We start from the raw sequence: 19,903 nt of genomic DNA on the forward strand, positions 1-19,903 counted from the left end.
GGATCATGACCTGAGCTGAAGGCAGACACCTAACTGACCGAGCCACCCAGGCGCCCTAATACCTTTACTCGTGAATGATTATATGAAGTATTACCAAAAGTAATTTTAACTATAAGACTATGAATATGGATACTCCAAATGAAAAATTTAAAAATTAACACTGATAATTCTAAAAAAAAAGATAACATTATTGCACTTAACCATGTAGTCCTAGAATCTAAAAGTACTTTAAAATATCAAATATTTTCATCCACATTATTTCTTTTGAAATACTTAAATTCTTAAATTGCACACAGATAAACTATTAAGTTTATGCCCACTTCACTGAAGGCATTAACAGAATTGTCATGAAGGAGGATGCATAACTCTCAGGTACCACCAACTTAGTTTGGGGATTGTTCACATTAGCTGTACACTTGTTCTGTTGCTCCTCAAACACACCTATTCCTTCTGCTCTACTGGTGCACATTTAGTGTAAACAGGGCAGCCCAGGAAGGTGTCCTTCTCATTTCATGCCATAAATCACTCATACTGCCCTGTCTCAGTGTTTGATTGTCTGATCCAAATACACTTACACTTCATCAACTTTAAGTTTCCACTGACATGTCATCCCATTATGAATCTGTTTCTGCTTTTCCTCAAAGTCAAACTTCCAATCTTCCAGATTCAGGTTCCTTTATTGAAATGCAGGGGAATGAACATCATTGATGCATTTAGGGAAATTTTCCCAGAATCCTTCCACATTACTGATAATCTGAGACAAATGTCAAATGAGAAGTGGGTAAGAAGGTTCAAAAGACAACTTTCAGACCTACCATGATGTTCTGAATCTTAAATAGTAGAGAATAATATTACAAAGTAGGATAAAATTTGCAGATGTATTTGAAATAGGAAAAAATATATATGATACAGAATACAGCATAAATATATTGTTCTATTAAACTGGATATAACATCTTTTCAGGGCTATTAATACTTTAAATATTTTTTCCATCAAAGAAAATTAATGTATAAGGGGTATTTAACAATAAGACACATATTTGAATTTTAGTTGCTTTTGCTTTTACTTAAGAAAATGTATTTAAATTAATGACAGCTGTCATTTTGATAAACTTTAAAATTCTGTACGTTAACAACTCTAAGATGAAACCACAGTATTAAACTATTTGTCATGAATTCATGCTGCTAAGTGAAGTTCTAGACAGTTTTCTGCAAGTTCCCAATACTAATTACTTAAACTAGGGCCTCCAGAGTCTCTGAAACGACTGTAGTGAGGATTAATGAACTGACCTGGTCTCAGAAAACTTCCAGAGATGCTTTGAAGTACTTTCAAGTATAAAATGAATGCAATGTTTTAAGTAGTGGTTCACTGGTATTTTACCAAGGTAGACAGATATAAAGGGAAATTCTTTCAGGCTGCAGTCACTTCAGTAATAATATAGGTAATAAATAAAAATGAAAACTCACCAAGTTAACACGGCACTCAATATTTTTTAATTGTGCAATAAGAGACATGGGAATCATAACATCAATAAGTAAGCCAATTACTATTTTTGAAGCAAAATGGATAAAGTTTGTGATCTCCTAAGATAGAAAGAGCCCTACGGAGGAAAGATACAATGTAATGGAGATAACGCAGTCTGAAATCCTTCCATGTCTAATGGTCCTTCCATGATCCACCCTTTCTACCTCTCTCCAAGAATATCATCTGCTACTATGTGACTTCCTTCTCATTCAAATGTACTTCGCTCTTTCTCAGCCCAGGATTTTATATTTGTGGATACCTCTGCCTGTTGAAGCTATCTTTGGCTTCGGACTGAGAGGTCCATGGCATTGTGCCTATCTTGGACATGTCTTTGCTGAAAAACTTACCTAATGAGCACCCCCCTCCTTCCCCAGGTCCTCTCTGTCGTATAATCTTCCATATTTCCTTTTTAAAAATGTTTAATGTGGTAAAGTACATATAATATTTACCATCTTAACCATTACATGTGTACAGTTCAGTAGTGTTAAATACATTCACGTTATTGTGCAAGCTATCTCCAGAACTCTTTATATCTTGCAAAACTGAAACTCTACACCCGTTAAAAAACAAATTCCCTTTCCCACCTTGTCCCAGACCCTGGCAGCTACTTTCTGTCTATGATTTTAACTACTCTAGGTACCTCATAGAAGTGGAATCATACAGTACTTGTCTTTCGTAGCTGGCTTATTTCACTTAGCATAATGACCTCCAGGTTCATCCATGCTGTAGTATGTGCCAAAATTTCCCTCCTTTTTTAAAGCCAAATAATAATAATAATAGCAATCCATTTTGTTTATCTATTCATCCATCAATGGACACTTGGGCTGCTTCCACCTTTTGGCTATTGTATTTAATGCTACCATGAACATGGCTGTATAAATATCTCTTTGAAACCCTGCTTTCAGTTCTTTTGGATATATACACAGAAGTGGAATTGCTGGATCATATGGTAAATCATATGTTTAATTTTTTGAGGAATCTCCGTATTATGTTCCATAGTAACTGTACATTTTACATTTCTACTAACAGTATACAAGGGGTCTAATTTCACCACATCCTCATGGATGCTTATTTTCTGCTATTAGGGTTTTTTTTTTTCAAGATTTTATTTATTTATTTGAGATAGAGAGCAGAGCAAGAAGAGAAAGAACACGGGGCGGGGGGGTGCAGAGGGAGAGGGAGAAGCAGACTTTTTCCTGAGCATGTAGATTGGGGGGGTGCTCGATCCCAGGGTCTCAGGATCATGACCTGAGCTGAAGGCAGACACTTAACCAACTGAGCCACCCGGGCACCTTGGCAGGGGCGGGGAGAGGGAGGTGTGGTAGTAATCATCTTAATGGATGTGAGGTGGTTCTATATTCTTTTTTAGCATGTATCTACCTTTGTTCATTTATTCATTTTAAAAAATTTCTTGCTGAAGCAGTTTTTGAGAAAGACTTGCCAAAGGAGATTGAGAAACCAATCTAAAAGATGTGATAGATTCTTTCTGAAATGGTTTTGGTATAGTTTGGAATTAAAATAGAGAACAAAATCAATTAAAAGTAAACACCTTATTCAGTGAGTACTGGCCATAAGTGCCAGAGCTACAAATGCTCTTAATTATTTTTTCTATAGAAGCCTTAGAACTGAGTGAGCCCAGCCTGAACTGGGATCTGCTCTCTCTCTCTCACTTACTTGCTCAGATGACTTTTGGTCAACTATTTAACCCTCGCTTCCTTATGTGAAAATAGACATAAAAGAATTAACTTATAAGGGTGGGGTGTGTGTTTGTGTGAGAATGAAGTGACCATATCTGGGACATAAGAAAGGATTCAATAAATACAGTAGATATAATTTTTAATTATACAACTGACTATCGCCTACATTGTTATATTATAAAATTCCTGCACCCAGTCATGAAATTTAAATACCATCAATTCACTGTCTCTTATGGTCTATGGATTACATGAAAATTTAAAACTATAATAAACTTCCTCATTAGTCATGATTTTCTGCTTTATCATCTGTACCTCTAACCTTGTGTTATTCACGTGGTATCCTCAAGTCCTAGCAAAATATTTGGCACACAGTAGACATACAACAAAATATTTAATAGCTTTGGCAGTGATTCTTAATATATCCCTAGTTAGGATTCTACAACTTGCTTGTCACTTCTGAGCAGGGTTCTATGGGAATATTCCAGGACTCCTAGAAAAAGAGTTAAGAAATGGAGAGGAATTTTGATATTTTTCTGTCTGAGAAGCAGTCCCAGATCATTAGCAGTTTGTAGAGAGCCACCGAATTAGAGTGGCCTTTACGTAACTAGGTTGAAAGAACTGCTTAATTCCTTTCCACTATATTTAAAGTATCATTTTTATTGTTATTAAAAATTGCTAATGTCAACTGAATGAACATGTTACCCAGTTCACAGCAGCCTAAACTGCTGAGGTAAGAAATTATAATGAATAGTTATTAGAGTGCAAACCATTAGATGAATGCAATGGGGAGTCACAGAGCAACAACTAGATAATTTCTGTCTAACTATTGGGTAATTAATGCGGCAAGAAAATAACATGTACATATTGGAAATGAAGAATTATAGATTATTTGCACTTATTTTCTTTCTGTGGCAATTAAATTAACTATCTTTGATTTCTCACCTGTTACCATGGTTATTTTCGGTGATCCAGGTCATTAATGTCTTGAATATAATAGTTACATTAAAATTACAGCACTTTCAACTTTGCAAAAAGATTCTAAAGGTACTGTGAAAAAGAGAGCTGTTGGCTTAAGAGAAAAGTGCTGCCTGTTGAATGAAATTGTTTAATCATCTTAAAGCTAAGAAGTCCCTTACTTTGTTCCTTCCTGATTTCCTCCACTAGTATCGCTGAGATTTTGTTCATATAGGGCAGCAATGAATGGACAGGTGTTTTTGTGACAATAAATTTTAGCTATGCTATTAACTACCTGTTTATGTTATTAATTCTTCTTCCCAATGATGAGAATAACATGTTCTCTCTACTTCACTATAGAAAATTCTGGGAAAATAATATATATTAATTACATGATGAGAAACAAATATTGAAACAAAATCAACACTCAATTCTTTAAAAAAAAAAATGTGAATAACAAACTGAGCTCCAGTGGGACCATGACAACAGGGCCCAATGGGATCATGCCATGGATCACTGCCATGAGCCTTTTCTCTAGAACAAATACCCCACTAATCATGACTAGTGCTGACTAGAGAGAGTCATGCTGTAAAAATCAAGGCTGTATTTTCCTAATTCTTATTTTTCTAGTTGGCTTCTGTTTTCAAAAGTTATTTTACTCAGACACTATGGGTTTGTTTTTTCATCTAGTCAAGTATTAACTTGTCTGGGCCTTGACTTTATGTTCTTCAGGGCTTTGTGTTCTTCTCTTGTTATATGCCTTCTCCCTAAAGTACCCATCTACTCTCCAGCATCCCCTTAATATTTGTGGACCCAGGACAAGAGGATAAATGGAGGCACCCCCTCTCTGTGGCCAGCCCCTCTCAAGCAGCTGTCCCTTAGCCACCCCTGGACCTAGGGTAACACACTCCAGGGGCAAAGTATGACCTCTGAAGGACAGATCATGGAAGAGGCCTGCACAGGCCTCATCAACAGGCGTGAAGTCTTTGGACAGGGAATTACAAGGTATAAATTTCCTGGAGCATGTCTAGAATAGGACCTGGTAGATTGTTCATCTACCCAGGAGTGAAGGGAACAGCCAGAGGAGGGTGAGGAAGAAGGCCCTCTAACACACAATGTACATGACAGGAGTTCCAGTTTCCCAGATCATATTTTACAAAGAATATGATATGCCTGAAAAACAGACAACAATAAATATGCTGCCTTAACTAAACTCCCTATCTCTAATCTTCTCTGTCTCCAAAAGCTGTCTTCCTGCCAATAACCTGTATCAATGTGTTATGTCAAGACAGGAATCTAACACGATGATTGACCAGTTCAGATACAAGATTTGTGTACCCTCCATGGAACAACTTCTTTATTTGAGCAAACAAGGGAGTTCAGGAAATGGAATCTTCATTTCCTGTAAAGAAACTTTTGAGGGGCCTCTTCTCTACCCATACTTCTTGCATTGAGTTATGCACTATTTTACACCTCATCTCAAGAGCTGCAACTAAAGCAACTGCTTTTACATTCCTCGTTAACCTCAGAGGAGCACAGAAAAGGGTTGAACCAAGCATTCAGATGTTACCGGAACAGAGAATGAGAAACAGTAGTAGGTTGAGAGATTACCAATTCCAGACTGCTGGAAAGAATATATGTGGCAATGAGGGAGATGTCCCTGCATATACGAGTACTCTTCTTCTATTGATTCACTTATTCTTTTACTTAACAAATATTTCTTAAGAGCCTACTATATACTACCCACTGTTTGAGGAATTAGGGAATCAGTGATAAACAAAATTGTCAAGGTCCCTATTCTTACCAAGGTTATAGTCTTTTAGATTCGATTAAAATTAACCAAGTCATTGCATTCATATAAAATTATAAACTGTGAAAAATGCTCTGAAGGAAAATGCAAGGTATTCTATTCTAGTATATAATAGGTAGACTCAATCATACCTGGGGCATCAGAAAAGGCTCTCCTGAGGAAATGTCATTTCAGCTGATCTGAAATGAAAAGCTGGACATGAATAGCCTACTAGACAGAAAGAAATGAAAATTCAAAGGCCCTAAGATGGAAAGGAAATATACCGTGTGAGAAACTGAAGGATAGCCAGTTGGCATAGAGAGCAGAAAGTGAGGGAGTTCTGGAAGGGCAGGATAGATCGTGCAGGGTCTTGCAGGCCACTGTACACATTTTGGTCTTCATTCCAAGTGCAATGGGATGGGAAGGGGAAAGACCTATGATCAGATCTGCATTTTTAATCTCTTGGCAATACTGAACATCGACTAAAGCACAGGGTGGCAAGAGGTATAGAAAAGACTCTCAATTGGGAGGTTATTGCAGAATCCAGGAAATATGGCACCTTGGCCCAGATGGATGGTGGGGGAAATAAAAAGTTGACAGATGAACAATATTTCAGGAGGTTAGATCAAGCCAGGATATCAAAGATAAATGAAAGGGAGGGTGATGCTTGGTTTCTGGCTAACACAAGATGCATGATGTCATTTGTTAAGAGAAACAAATTTGGGCAGGTGGGGAAGAGTTCAGTTTTGCATCTGAAGGTCTATCATTTTCATGAGAACATGTTCATGATTGATATCAAAAAAGAGAGGTCCAATCAAGAAGTCTTAAACTGAGGGTAAGAGGAGAGATTCTTTTGACTTTTTATTATTTGTTTGCTTCTTTTTTTAACAGATATTTTATTTATTTATTTATTTAGTTAGTTAGTTAGTTATTTGAGAGAGAGAGCGGGAGCACACAAGTGGGGGAGTGGGGGGAGGGTCAGAGGGAGAAGCAGGCTCTGTGCTGAGCAGGGAGCCCAACATGGGGCTCGATCGCAGGACTTTGAGATCATTACCTGAACCAAAGGCAGACACTTAACTGACTGAGCCACTCAGGCACCCCTGTTTGCCTACTTCTATCAACTCAACCTAAGAATAAAAACTAGTAAGAAACTGTACATGCGCATGTGTATTTTGACTCAGTTTTAAGTTTAAAACTTTTTAAAACTTCATTAATATAATGAAAGCTGGAAAAGATCACACAAATTATATAGGGTTGAAAAATGTGCTCCCCCAAAGCTTGTGATTTGCCCAAAGTTACTCAGTGAGTGAATGATACTATCAGAAATCAGCCCAAATTCTACTGATAACCAGAGCAGTGTTCCCTCCGTGACAGAGACAGTACGTTTCCTAGCCTGGTTGAGAGCCCACATCACCTGGGGGCCAGGGGTAGGGAGTGTGGGATGGATCTTATATATACACACATGCTGGACCCTCATCCCTAAGATCCTCTTCCAGGCAATCTGGAGTGGAGTCCAAGGGTCTGTACTTTTAAATGCCTGCCAGGTGTTGATGATTGGCCAGATTCGGGACCCAGTGTATTTAATACTCCATACTACCTCTCCTTAGACCATTTTATAAGATTTGTAAATAGATATTTTAAAAAACATTTTTTTCTAATTAAATACTTCTCTGTTTATAAGGCAACTAAAAGTGTTCACTATAAAAAGTATTCATCACTGGAATGAATTCAAAGATTGAAAATTCAGTTTGACATAGATGTGAATGACAAGAGGCTTTACCACTTCTATGGAAGAATAACATATTTCCAGTACAAAAACAATCCATCCTATATACTTCCTTTTTATAAAATAAAAATCCCTTGGTTGTGCTAAGAATTTTCAGAAATTTAAAATAGTCTTGTACTTGTAAATGTCTAATTTAGTCATTTCACTTTACGCTTTTTCTTTTCTGAAGAAAGATACAATAGGTCAAAATCCAGCCCAATTTTATTCTTTGCGTACTATAAAAACTCAAAATGATAAAAAGGAAAGTGGAGGGGGGATGTTTTATGTGTTACAGTGAACATTTTTGTATAAATAGCATTAATACCCGATTTTATAAACAATGTACACAAGATAGTAAACTTGGAAAACTGAGCAAAATTGGATACCACGGATAAAGCATAAAATAATCCTTTAAGTATCGCTAATCAATCTAGACTTCAGTGAAAGGAGTCACAGAGATCAAAGTTAAATGAAGCAATCATGAAGGACATACACGAAGGCTCGGAAGGGTGCGGGGATTGTAGGTAGGGGACCAGCACATCTGGCTTTGGTAGAGAGATGAATATAGTGAGTTATTTTTGTCTGACTGACCATTATGCCACAGAAACATGCAAATGCTTTCCTGGTTTCTTTCTTTTCAGATTCCATAGCACCTTTGTTTCTCTCTGTTCCTCCTCCTCCCTCTCTCTCTCTCTCTCTCTTGGTGGCCATTAACTATACTGACAGTTTGACAGGCTGAAATAAGGAAATAAAACACTTAAACATTGTGTCTTGATGTATGCATTCATCTCTTCTGCCAAACACAGATATTGAGGAGATACTTCACTCCTCCTGTCAGCTCACTAAATTACACCCTGGCTCACAGGCAACACCGAGCTCAGGTCTCTCAATCTCAGTGCAGCTCCAATCCTTCCAGAACAATATGCAAAGGCTTCCTTCTTTTTGCAGAACTACTCCCTTTATCATTTTTAATACCAAATTTTCTTAAGCTATGGATTGGATTCCTGTCTAAGAGTTGATTATTTTCCTACTTTTTAAAAGGTGTCAGATTTCAGTTTTATTTTTTAGAGCTCTATGAGGCGGGCAACGGCAAATGAACACTAAACCATTGGTTAAAGGGTCTACCTTTTTTTATAGCCGATGAAGAGTTCTAACCTTTCCAAACAAGATGCTCGTTTAACCTAACACTGATTTTCTTGATAGGTCCAGTGATCGGCAGAAAAGAAGGTTGATCATGATATCCCAAAAGACCAAAAATAGTAGATGCTTCTTCCATTATTATTTGCACGTGGCAACGGAAGTCAGACTTCTGTAGAGCAAACTTGGAAAGTCTTACAAATAGTAATGAATTTATTCCAGAGGATATTGCTGTGGATTAAATTTTGAGAGAATAATAGACGAGAGAGAGGGATAAAAGGAAGGACCATGACTTTCACTTGGTTATTTACCTCCCTCTAACCACAATGAATATGAAGGAGAAATTTCAAACTGAAATATTTAAGAATTTAAAACAGAAAGGACGATGGATGTAAACCACTAACACTTTTTCTTTGCTTCAGTTCTCTCAACAGCACTGATTTAGTACCTACTATGTAGAGTGCACAAGTGCATACCCTCCGAAAGATACGAAGGGCACTCCCACATGGCTCCTGCCTGGCTCCTAAGGAACCTGAAGTCCTAGAAGATAAGCCACAGTCATAAGGAACTGAATGCAAGGTGGAAGCTGTTTCCAAATGGAGGTACAGATAAAATGCTATGGAAATTCAAAGCAGGGAGGAATACCCCTACCCCCACTATCCACAATTAGGAATTCACAACTCAGTTGGCTAAGAGATCAAAAAAATTCCCCTATTATAAGACTTCCATATTTCATTGTAGTTACTTGTGTTATGTTATGTGCCTTCTCTGTCAGGCTGTAAAGTCTGTGAGGCCCCATGCCTTGTCTACTCTGTTCACGACTATATTTTCAAAACTGACACACAGTGGGTGGCATGTAATGTGCTCCCAGTAAATATTTGTTGAACGGATGAGTGAATTATCTTGTGATAATAAGCAGTGACTGAGTCTGAATCTCCGGAGGATGGTTTTTCTGAGTTTCTGATTCATGTAATTCGCTACCTGATTGAATATGGCCAATGAAACAGATGGGAGACTCGCGCTAAGCTGCTGTTCACCCCAATGATCATAGATACTATCTTTAATTAGCAGCATTGCCAAAACATAGCCATGACCAAATGACCAGTTTTGTAGAGCTGAGTGTTTCCTTTTACTCCTAAGGAGCCTCTTTTGCAATCTGATAATTTTCAGTGATGATTAAGGATTAATCACAAGGTGATGCACAAGAAAACTTTCTGCAGTGTTTCTTTCTCTTCTTTTACTTCATATTTTTGTCAAGGAAAAATACTTTCTAAAAATGTCCTTGTACCATCTTCCAAGAATGATAAGCCAGCTATTGTTAATATAAATTATCAATAGAAGTGAAAAGTTACCACAGTTTTAAAGATTATAAAACAATAAATGAAAGGGTCATTAAGCAAATCCATTTGAAGACTAGTTCAACCAGATAAGATTAAATTAATTCACAGTAAACTAGTATCCACATCATTTTGCTTTATCCAATGTTATCTGAAATAATATTAGCTACTATTTACAAAGTGTTTATTTATAGGCACTAGGCATGGTATTACGTGAATGTTTCTTCACTAAAGTCTCAAGACTATCTTATGAAAGGGGAATTTGTATCCCCACATCACAGATAAAAAAAACTGAGGCATGGAAAGACTGTCCTACAAGTTAACGAATCCAAGTCCACCGCAGTCTGAAACTCCAAACCATTTCCATTCCAACTATTCTGCTCTCAGCCATCATTATATAATACAGTGATTACGCGTACTTTGGCTTAAAATTCTCAAATATTTCACAAGGAAATTCTTCTTAGTAGTGGTCATAACTTCAAGCTTTTTCAAGTCAGTATAACATGCAAAATACAAACTTAGTTACCTGACTTAAAAATATATCAATGATAACATAACATTCATTATCTCAGGAAAAAAAGTCTGAAACAAGCTATCTGGTTCAAAATACCATTTTGATTATGGAATAGGGGATTATACATGAAGCTAGGGTTGAACAAAGCCGTGAAAGCTGGGTCTTGCTGGGGTTTGAGGATAAGTCAGGACATAAATAGCAGGACAATTTTGACTAATTTCTCCTATGCCTCTTGCTTTTGCTTTGTCCTACTGTTTTCTGAAATGTCTTGGCAATCTCTTACCTTTCAAAAATGTTGAAAGGGACACTGGGAAAAAAAAAAAAAAACTGCTCTTCTTTTCCCCCTTAGTCATATGTTTAGGTGAGTTATGAATAATTCTGACCACAAAAACTACACTCTATTGTAATATATTGCCTTCTAACAGTTTATTCTGGATTTAACAGATGAAAAGAGAAACCCTGCTTTCGCCATGTCCCCAGATACCTCTCTAAATTTAATTAACATGTATTTTATCAAGGGATAGGAAGAAGGCTAAGTTTCATCCGCAACTTCTGAGACACCAAAATGATTCTATGCACATCCCACCCTTGACCAAAAAGACACTTGAATACTCCTGAGACAAAAAGATTATCTCTTTCACCACACTTCCATCTATCCTCAATTCTATTTTAAAAACAGAATATTCACTCATTGTAACACTAGATCTTTACCTCATAATATAGAAAATAAAGGTAGTAGAGAGAAAATGGAGAAGACAGTGGAATTGTCTAGAGACAAGGAAAAGAAGGAAGAAAAAAAAAAGATGGAAGGGAAGGAGACAGAATCTTTTTGTTTATTCCACACCCTCTGGTAAAGTTAGAGGCTTGCTTTGAGATAAAATTGCCTCTTTCGGTACTCAATGATATTTTATTTCTATGCAACTTCCTTCTCAAATAGGTTAATTACAGAGGCAATTAGTCTAGCTACACACAGGATGTCACTATTCCCTTATATAAATAGAACTAACACACATGTTTCAGGCAGAGAAAAATATCTGTAAAGACCAATTTCGAATGTAATGGAAGTTGTGTTGAGAGGTGCTATTTTGCCTAGTTTGAGTTACATTTCATTGTTTCCACCACCCTTATTTATCGAGCAGCCTTTCTGTTTTACTATTACTGTGGAATAGGAAGGTCTGCTCAACTCAGAATAAAAAAATCCAAAAAGGAGAGGTATCATGGCACAAGGTAACTGAACAGGAATAAGTTAAGGCCTTCTTATTAGCAAGGCAAATAGATAGGAAAAAGGGAGCTGGAACTGAAAAAGCTAATTCTATATTAGTTTAAACAAATGTTCTGACCTATACAGCTCCTAGGTTTTTTGTGCAAGTACTTTATTTTACATATTCAGAGTTTGGAAATTAGTGACTACCAGAGTTCTGAGAACCAAAGGGTTCATAGCACAAGAAGCATTTGAAGCGAGCTTTTCTAAAAATTGGATGTATGTAGCTCCAGGTGGCACAAGCCAATCCTGGTGACACACATGGAATTCACAGGAAAAGTTAAGTCACTAATAATGGCATCCATTCTAGCCTGAAACTTCTAACTACTGATTATTGCTTATATGTTTATCAACAGCAAAATGATAAAGTGCTTTTCAAAAGAATAAATTGCTGTATCGAGTTCTAAATACATATTCATAGAGGGCACTGTCCTTCTTGATGGTAGCTACCCAGGAAGACAAAACTGCAAGACACTAATGACACACGCACACCTGTGTGTCACACTAATGTGGTTCATTAGCTCGCTTGTTGACTGTGGCAATAGTGAAAGCAAGGTCCTCGGGTCAGAGCCTCACACTAACCAGTGCACTCCTTTCTCTTCTTGGCCATCGATTATTTTTTACTCGCTTCTGACTGGCGGTCTCAAATAAGACTTGCCATTGGTCACAACAGGGCCTGAGCGGGAGATACAGTGACCATTAGTACAAGACACAGAAGCTCAAGTTCTACTTCCTACTCAACGATGGCTCTACTACATTCTTTTCATCCATGAAGCACTGCATACGGCTTACAGCCAACCTGGCAGGGCGCGCTTCAACCCCAGCATCTCTCTGCCTCGCTCTGAATCCTGACTCCACCTCCTACTAGCTGTTGAGTCACGGCAAGTTACTCAATTTCTCTTTCTCTCTCAATTCCCTAAGCTGAAAAATGGGTATAATAATAGCACTGGCTTCACGAGGTACTTAGGAGGCTTAAATTAGATGCTACTGGCAAAAAGAAAGTCCTCAGTAAATGATAGTTACTATAAGTATTCTGTACTGAACAAAAACCCATGGGTTTTTTCTGATATTGTGTGTGTGTGTGTGTATTTAAATCTGGAGGTCTTGCATTTAAATTTAGCCTCCTTTAAGACAAAGCAGAATTTTAAATAGTGGTTAAGATTCTACAGGATCAGTGAACTGAGGTTCGTAAATCCCTCTATCCGCACAGAATCTTCCCATAGTCTAGGCTGGTACAGCGGTCTCACTGGGATTTCAATCCAGCTTACCTGAGTGGATAGCAGCAGCAATGTAGAAACAGACTTCCCTCTTCTAAAATGAATCCAAAGCTACTGCTGATGACACAGGAATGGGCAGTGAATGGAGTGATCTCCCTTCCAGAAGACGAACAGAGCCACTGAGAACTTCTGAAGTAACTTTTTTGTAAAAGATCATGGGCTTTATTGCTTCTATTTGACCTTTTTGCCCTATTTCCTCTAGGGAGTTTGTGAGTGGGTGAGTAAGTCAGCTTTGCAGCTAGGCAAATAAGTTGTTTTGACTATAGTGCCTACAAATATAGACATATCTGCATATGCATATTCTTTCCAATGCATGCACCAGGAAAACTCCAGAAAGTATGACAATTAAAAATGTATTGCTGAAGCTATAAAGGAGCAAATTAGGATATTTCCCTCAATGTAACAGCCAAATAAATAATGTTTGCTATTACTAGTCACACACACACACACACACACACACACACACACACCCCACTGGTTTCAGTCTCATGATCTTTTCACATGGGATTGCCTGATGAAATTTAGTCTTTTGTGGAGGATAGGAACCTCAAGGTTTTAAAATTACTGATCTTGTATTTTCAGCCACTGCAACAGCTGATGTGAACTGGCTTCATGGGGACCAGATCAATTGTGTAGACAATAGTACTTAAGAGGTCATGGGGGAGGGGAATCAACTGAAACAGCCCACGAAATGGACTCTAAAATCACTATCAGAATAGACACTATAAACACAATAGAATTCTTCACAGCCCAGTTCTTCTTTACACAAATTAGGCCGTAGAACAATTCAAATCAGCCCCGACGCCAGGACTGTGTGATCAGGTAAGCAGATAACACCAGGGGTTAGCAAAAAATTGCTATGAAGCCGACTGGCCAATTATGGCTGTTACTCTTTCCCCTCTACCTCAACATTTTAGATGAGTTTGGTATTTAACAATTACTCAGATATAAAATGACCAATTATTCGGAGTTTTTTTTTTGTTTGTTTGTTTGTTTTTTTTTTTCAAATTCTTTAGGATCTTAGAAAGAAAATCACCGTGACTTTTCATGGTAAAAAATAAGAGCTATTCGTGTAACAGCATTACACGTATTATAAAATGGCCAGTAGAATCAAGCGGTTTGTAAAGCTCCATTCCTCAAACACTTCATTCACAGAAATGCAAAAGAAAGGAACTAAACATTATTATTTCTATACACACCTATTGATACAAAAAAATTATAATTGCATAGTTGTTAACCTATTAATTTTAACGTATATAATTTACCCTTATTTAATATGATGTGATGAAAATTTACCTGTGAAGTGGTATCTAACTAAATTTTGCTGAATAGGTTTCACTAATACTTTTCTCCTGTTTGCTCTGCTTTTTCCCCTTTTCTCTTGGTTGGCTCTTGACTTTACTGGGCAAAAAATAATAATCATTTAGATTCATCTTTTTACTACATATAGTTTCAGTTTCCCCTCTCATTCTTTCTTCTTTCTGCCATTACCCCTGGAAGATAGCCAGAAGCCATGCTGGAGAGGTGCCAAGATGTCCTGTTCTTGTGCAGTTTGAGCGACTCTGTGTATATCTCTGCTTGGCTTACCTAAGTCACCACTTACAATATTGAGTAGAAAAAGCAGGTTGGAATAGTCAGCATTTATAAGTCAACTGGTTACATGATACAAAAATATATAGCCAACTTCAGAATTTATAGCAATAACATTTATGTATCGTGTTACTCCTAGAACAATCCAATTTATAAAGTGCCTATCGTGTATACATAAGGAATAATCATAAATCATTTACATTAAACAGTGTCAACTAGCAAAACACAACTTTCCCCCTAAATTCTGCACACTAAGATTAATGAGGTTTTTGAAAGGAAGCACACTAAAAAAAAAAAAAAAAAATCAAGTCTGATTCATCCTAGGTGGAGAACATATCCATATAAAGGAGCAGGTGTCTGTAGTATGATTTAGAATACCTATGGCACATCTCTGGAAAATATTAACTTTCTCTGAAGTAGAGAGCCGTCCACGAAGTAAGCTGGGAATGTGGCAAGAACCCAAGTCTGTCACCAACTTCAAGATTTCTTTTTATTTCCTTCTCAGTAAAGAAGGGATTTAAAACAAATAAACAGAGAAAACTTTAGGCTCTATTTGACCAGTTGTCTGACATGTTTTCATCTACAGGCACTTGTAGAAAACGTGGGAAAGATTATGTAGATTACCTGCTTTGTCTCCTAGGCTCCTAGTTGGAGAGAAACTCCAATCAGTGACCAAAGCTATCAAAAGTTCTAAAGTGAAACTCAAATATGTATGTGGATTCTCTCCTGTTCACCCCTTAGCTCATTCCCTATTCAGACAGGCAGCTGTCTTAGAAATGTATGCTTTGCGGTCTCACATTAAACCCATTCCTTCTCCTTAAAAAGCCCTTAAAATAAATAATAGGGGATGTTTTGACTGTTCACATCTGTAAAAGCATTTAATCTTATCTGAAACTCTCACCTACACAGCTGAAATGGACATCATGTAGAAAAAAAAAAAAATACAATATGGATTGCTCTTACAAGACTTTGGTCCTCTATGTTTTGTCTTTAGAAAGGATTACAGGAGTGACACTTTCTTCCTGCTTTAACTCACAGCCTTAAAAATATTTATTGATTTGTTTTAGCCAAATTGGAGGAATAACATTTTAAATGATAGATTTTTAAAAGTTTGTTCTTTAAAAAAAACTCATTTCTCCAAACTCCACTGATGATAATATGACCACGGAGAGAAGCAACTCCCTAGCTTGGTTAAATCTAAAATTGAATCTGAAAGACAGAGAAATGTATAGCAAGAAAATCTGTAAACTAGTTTTCAACGAATGAACTACCTGCTGTTTCCTATTCACAGATAATTGACACTGTGTAAAGATATGCTGTAGTCTAGAAAGCAAAACAAAACAAAAACCATACACACACGGAGTAGTAACAGATCAAAGAAGAACCAACTTTTCAGTTGAAGCAAGAACTGGTGGTAAACTGAGGTTTTCAGGAGGAGTTTCTAAAAATAACATGTTGGTGTGGAAAGCCATATACATTATAGCCTTTGCAGAAATATTTCGAAAAGTGGACACCCTCCAAAACAGCTGTAGCATTTCAGTAGCATTAGAGGTTAGAGAAAAATATAATATCTTTCTTCACAACTGAGAATACTGAACAAGGAACAGTGACAATCACTTTAGTCATAAGTAGAAGATTTAGGTTAAAAAGCTTATCATTTATGAGGAAGAGTGTTAAAACCTCCGAGGGTTTTTGCTTGTGTGAAGAGACAACAGGTGGCACAGTAAAGCCATCTTCAATTAACATGTTTATTCTTTAAAAATATCTGACAATCATGGAATTCCTTTCCATTTTTGAGTAATATTTTGATTCACTTAAGAAAAACTCCTCTTGTGTTCAGAGATGCAACTTAGAATCCCAGGCTAACTCTTGCTTGTCAATAAACTAAGAAATTTAGGTAAAAATAAAGCATATTTATGACTGTTACCTTGGCAGCTGCTATGTTAGTGTCCACATTATTAAAAGACCAATACTAATGAAAAGTACACAATCATTGCATAGGCATTTTTAAAGTATCCACATTTTCCAATGATTGAACTATATTTTCTACCCATTTTCTTAAGCTTTCTCAAATAAAAATAATTTTTAAAGAAACAACTGACATCACCTACATGTTCTAAAACAAAATACAGCTAAAAAGAAAAAAAAATTAGCAAATCAACAAGTAGTTTGGGCCAATCATCTAAAGGATATTCTTTACAAATCACTTTCATAGTGATTAATATTTTTTTCCAAATAATAGATATTTATTTCTAAATTTCTTTTATTTGAGTATAGTTGACACACAATGTTCCATTAGTTTCAGATGTATAGTATAGTGATTTCACAAGTTTATACATTATACTATGTTCACCACAACTGTAGCTGCCATCTGTCCCCTTCCATCACTATTACAATATAACTGACTGTATTCCTTATGCTCTGCCTTTCATTCCCTCATTAATACTTCTTTTTAACTGAACTGAGTAAACTGAAGGGATTTAGGATGCACATAAACACAGGCACCCATCACAATAAAAGTTGTTGAACCAACACTGGAAAACTTCTTTTTATCCCAATAGAAGTCTTCCGACATTGTTAAAGTTTTTACCTTGAATAAAAGATTTTGCCTCTTTTCCTCGTACACAATAATAGTTACAGAAACACCTTCAAGGTGAACCACTCATTTCTACTTTAGCTAACAAGAAAATACAACTTCTTGTTCATTCTTAATTTGATATTATCACTTAAACATCTAGTTATAGATTATATTCTTTTTGTGCCTTTTCTCAGGAAACAATCTAAGTAAAAACACATTTTCCTGGATGGCTATGGTTATCAACACTGTTTTTTGTTTGTTCCAGAAGGTATTGATTCACTGTTACTTTTAAGAGTTTCTTAATCTAGAATCCATGGATTGCAAGGAAATCTACAGGCTTCTGGAAATATACGCAAAATTTCATGTGTATATACGCATTGTAATTTTTCTTCTGACAGCAATTTAATTTAATTTAATTTATTTATTTTTTACTTATTTTGCTACCTAGCATCCATATACCCTCTTTCTGTTAAAAGTACCCCTTTCCTTCTGGGAGGCAATCCCAATGCCTAGCCCATGGAAAGTGATAAAGCTGACTCTATCTTTTACTCCAGGAGAGGGGCACAGGATTAGTCTGTGATCTAATCAAAGCCAATTAGTACAAAGAGACTTTTGATGGGGCTTCTGGGAAAGAGACTCTCTTTTTCCTGTTTGATCTGAATGAAAGGATAGGGCGCCCAGGCTGAAGCAATGCTATCGCCACCATCTTGCTCCCGAGTGAAGCCAAGACTGAAGCTGTCCTAGTGGAAGCTAAGAAATGGAGAGAAGCTGAGTCCTGCTTACATTATTTTACTACAGAGGTTAGCTCTTCGCCTAGACTTTCCACATTTTAATAAATAACACAGCCACCTGCACGCACATTCATATCATCTTACGCCCCAACATATGCATAGCTGACTCCTTCCTTCTTCAGTTTAACTGCTACTGTCTCTGACCTTTACTATCTAATCAAAATTCCCCTCTCTGTGTCTTTACATCTGTCCATCCTACCTGTCTACATATTGTCAAAATCATACACCATATGCTGTTTCTTAATTTGGCGCACAGGAATTTGGTCAGTTTTCCAGTCCTTTTCATCAAAGTATACAAGTACAGGATTGTCTTCCAATTTGGGGAGCGGGGAAGGAGGAAAACGGATTAAAAACTGAAGATTCAAATAGAGAGCCATGTTGTAAATTTCATCAAGGATGGAACAAACGGAGATTTTTATTAGACATATACAAGAAAATGTATTTCAGTCAAGCAAATATCTTTAGCATAGACTAGAAGGAAAGGATTTGTATGCATTTTAATCTCCATTCCAACCAGACTTAGCTGACATAATAATGGGGCCCCTAAAAGTAACTGCGGGGGTTTAGAAGCACTTGCCACTTCCTTTGAACTGGCTCTATAAATGCCAAGACTGAGTATTTCAGATTAAACGAATAGATTAATAAACATCTTTGGAATATCCATCATTAAGGTTGATTTATGTTGTATGGCCAGCAGTAATTCAAGGAAATGCCATGCTATTCAAAAAATATTTCATGTCATTCTCACCATTTTGCCAATGTTATGACACCATGTAAGTATGACAGTATCTATATTCTTTTGCTGTTCTAACTATGCTCAAAAGCCAATAGATATTAAACCACTTTAAGTTTACATGGGCATCAGCACAAGAATCGCTCATATTTATAACTCTGATGAATGGCCTTTCATTTATAAATTTATGGTGTATCCATAATTTCTTTAGGGAACCAAAAGGTTCATTCAAAAAATTGCCACAACATTTATCTATGCAGAGATGATGGATATGGTTTATAAAATTAAATGCTTTTAAAAATTAAAATCATATTGCAAAAAAAAAAAAAAAGACACGTTTTTTTCTTGGGTTGCTCACATTTTAAAATGATCCCAACTGCACTCTCAGCACTTAAAATGCTTAATCTAGAGAGCATATTAATATATGTATTAAATAGTCCACATATATTGTTGTTAGTGTTGTGTAGTAGCAATATGAACTACTGGACATCAAGCTCACTTAAATTTATTATTTTATTTTCTAATTTTATTCCTCTATATTAAGCTATAAAATAAATAAAGTATAATTGGGATACAATATTTCTTATTTATATTATTGCACTTCCTGTATTTATTGCTTCAGGACCACTCCCAGCACACTGTATAGTGTACTGTAAGCATGGGCTATTATAAACTATAACTTAAATAAAGTACAAATTTGCCAAAAGTCAACATTAACTAAACAAGGAATCCTATTTTATCCCAATAGGGACTTTGCTCAATTGGAGAAATCAGTGAAGTAGGAGAAAATGAAAGGTAAAAACGATCACTAAAGTAACCCAGGAAAAGCAGAGTATTAACATTACAAGTGTGAAGACGAAATGCACATTGTTGTTATGTATGATGTGCTCTAGTGGCATTCCTATTCTCCCTTCATTTGCCCTCTTGTACTATTATAAGTAGGAAATACAGACAAA

At 36.5% G+C, this 19,903-nt stretch overlaps 1 protein-coding gene across 5 annotated transcripts in view; it reads right to left on the bottom strand.

The window, feature by feature from the left end:
• The window catches only part of SOX5 (SRY-box transcription factor 5), a 957,215-nt gene that overhangs the window by 764,911 nt on the left and 172,401 nt on the right, over nt 1–19,903 (bottom strand). The gene's annotated exons all lie outside the window — the stretch shown is intronic.

This window comes from Ursus maritimus, unplaced genomic scaffold, assembly GCF_017311325.1.
Source record: "Ursus maritimus isolate PB19 unplaced genomic scaffold, ASM1731132v1 scaffold_26, whole genome shotgun sequence".
NCBI classification, from domain to species: Eukaryota; Metazoa; Chordata; class Mammalia; order Carnivora; family Ursidae; genus Ursus; species Ursus maritimus.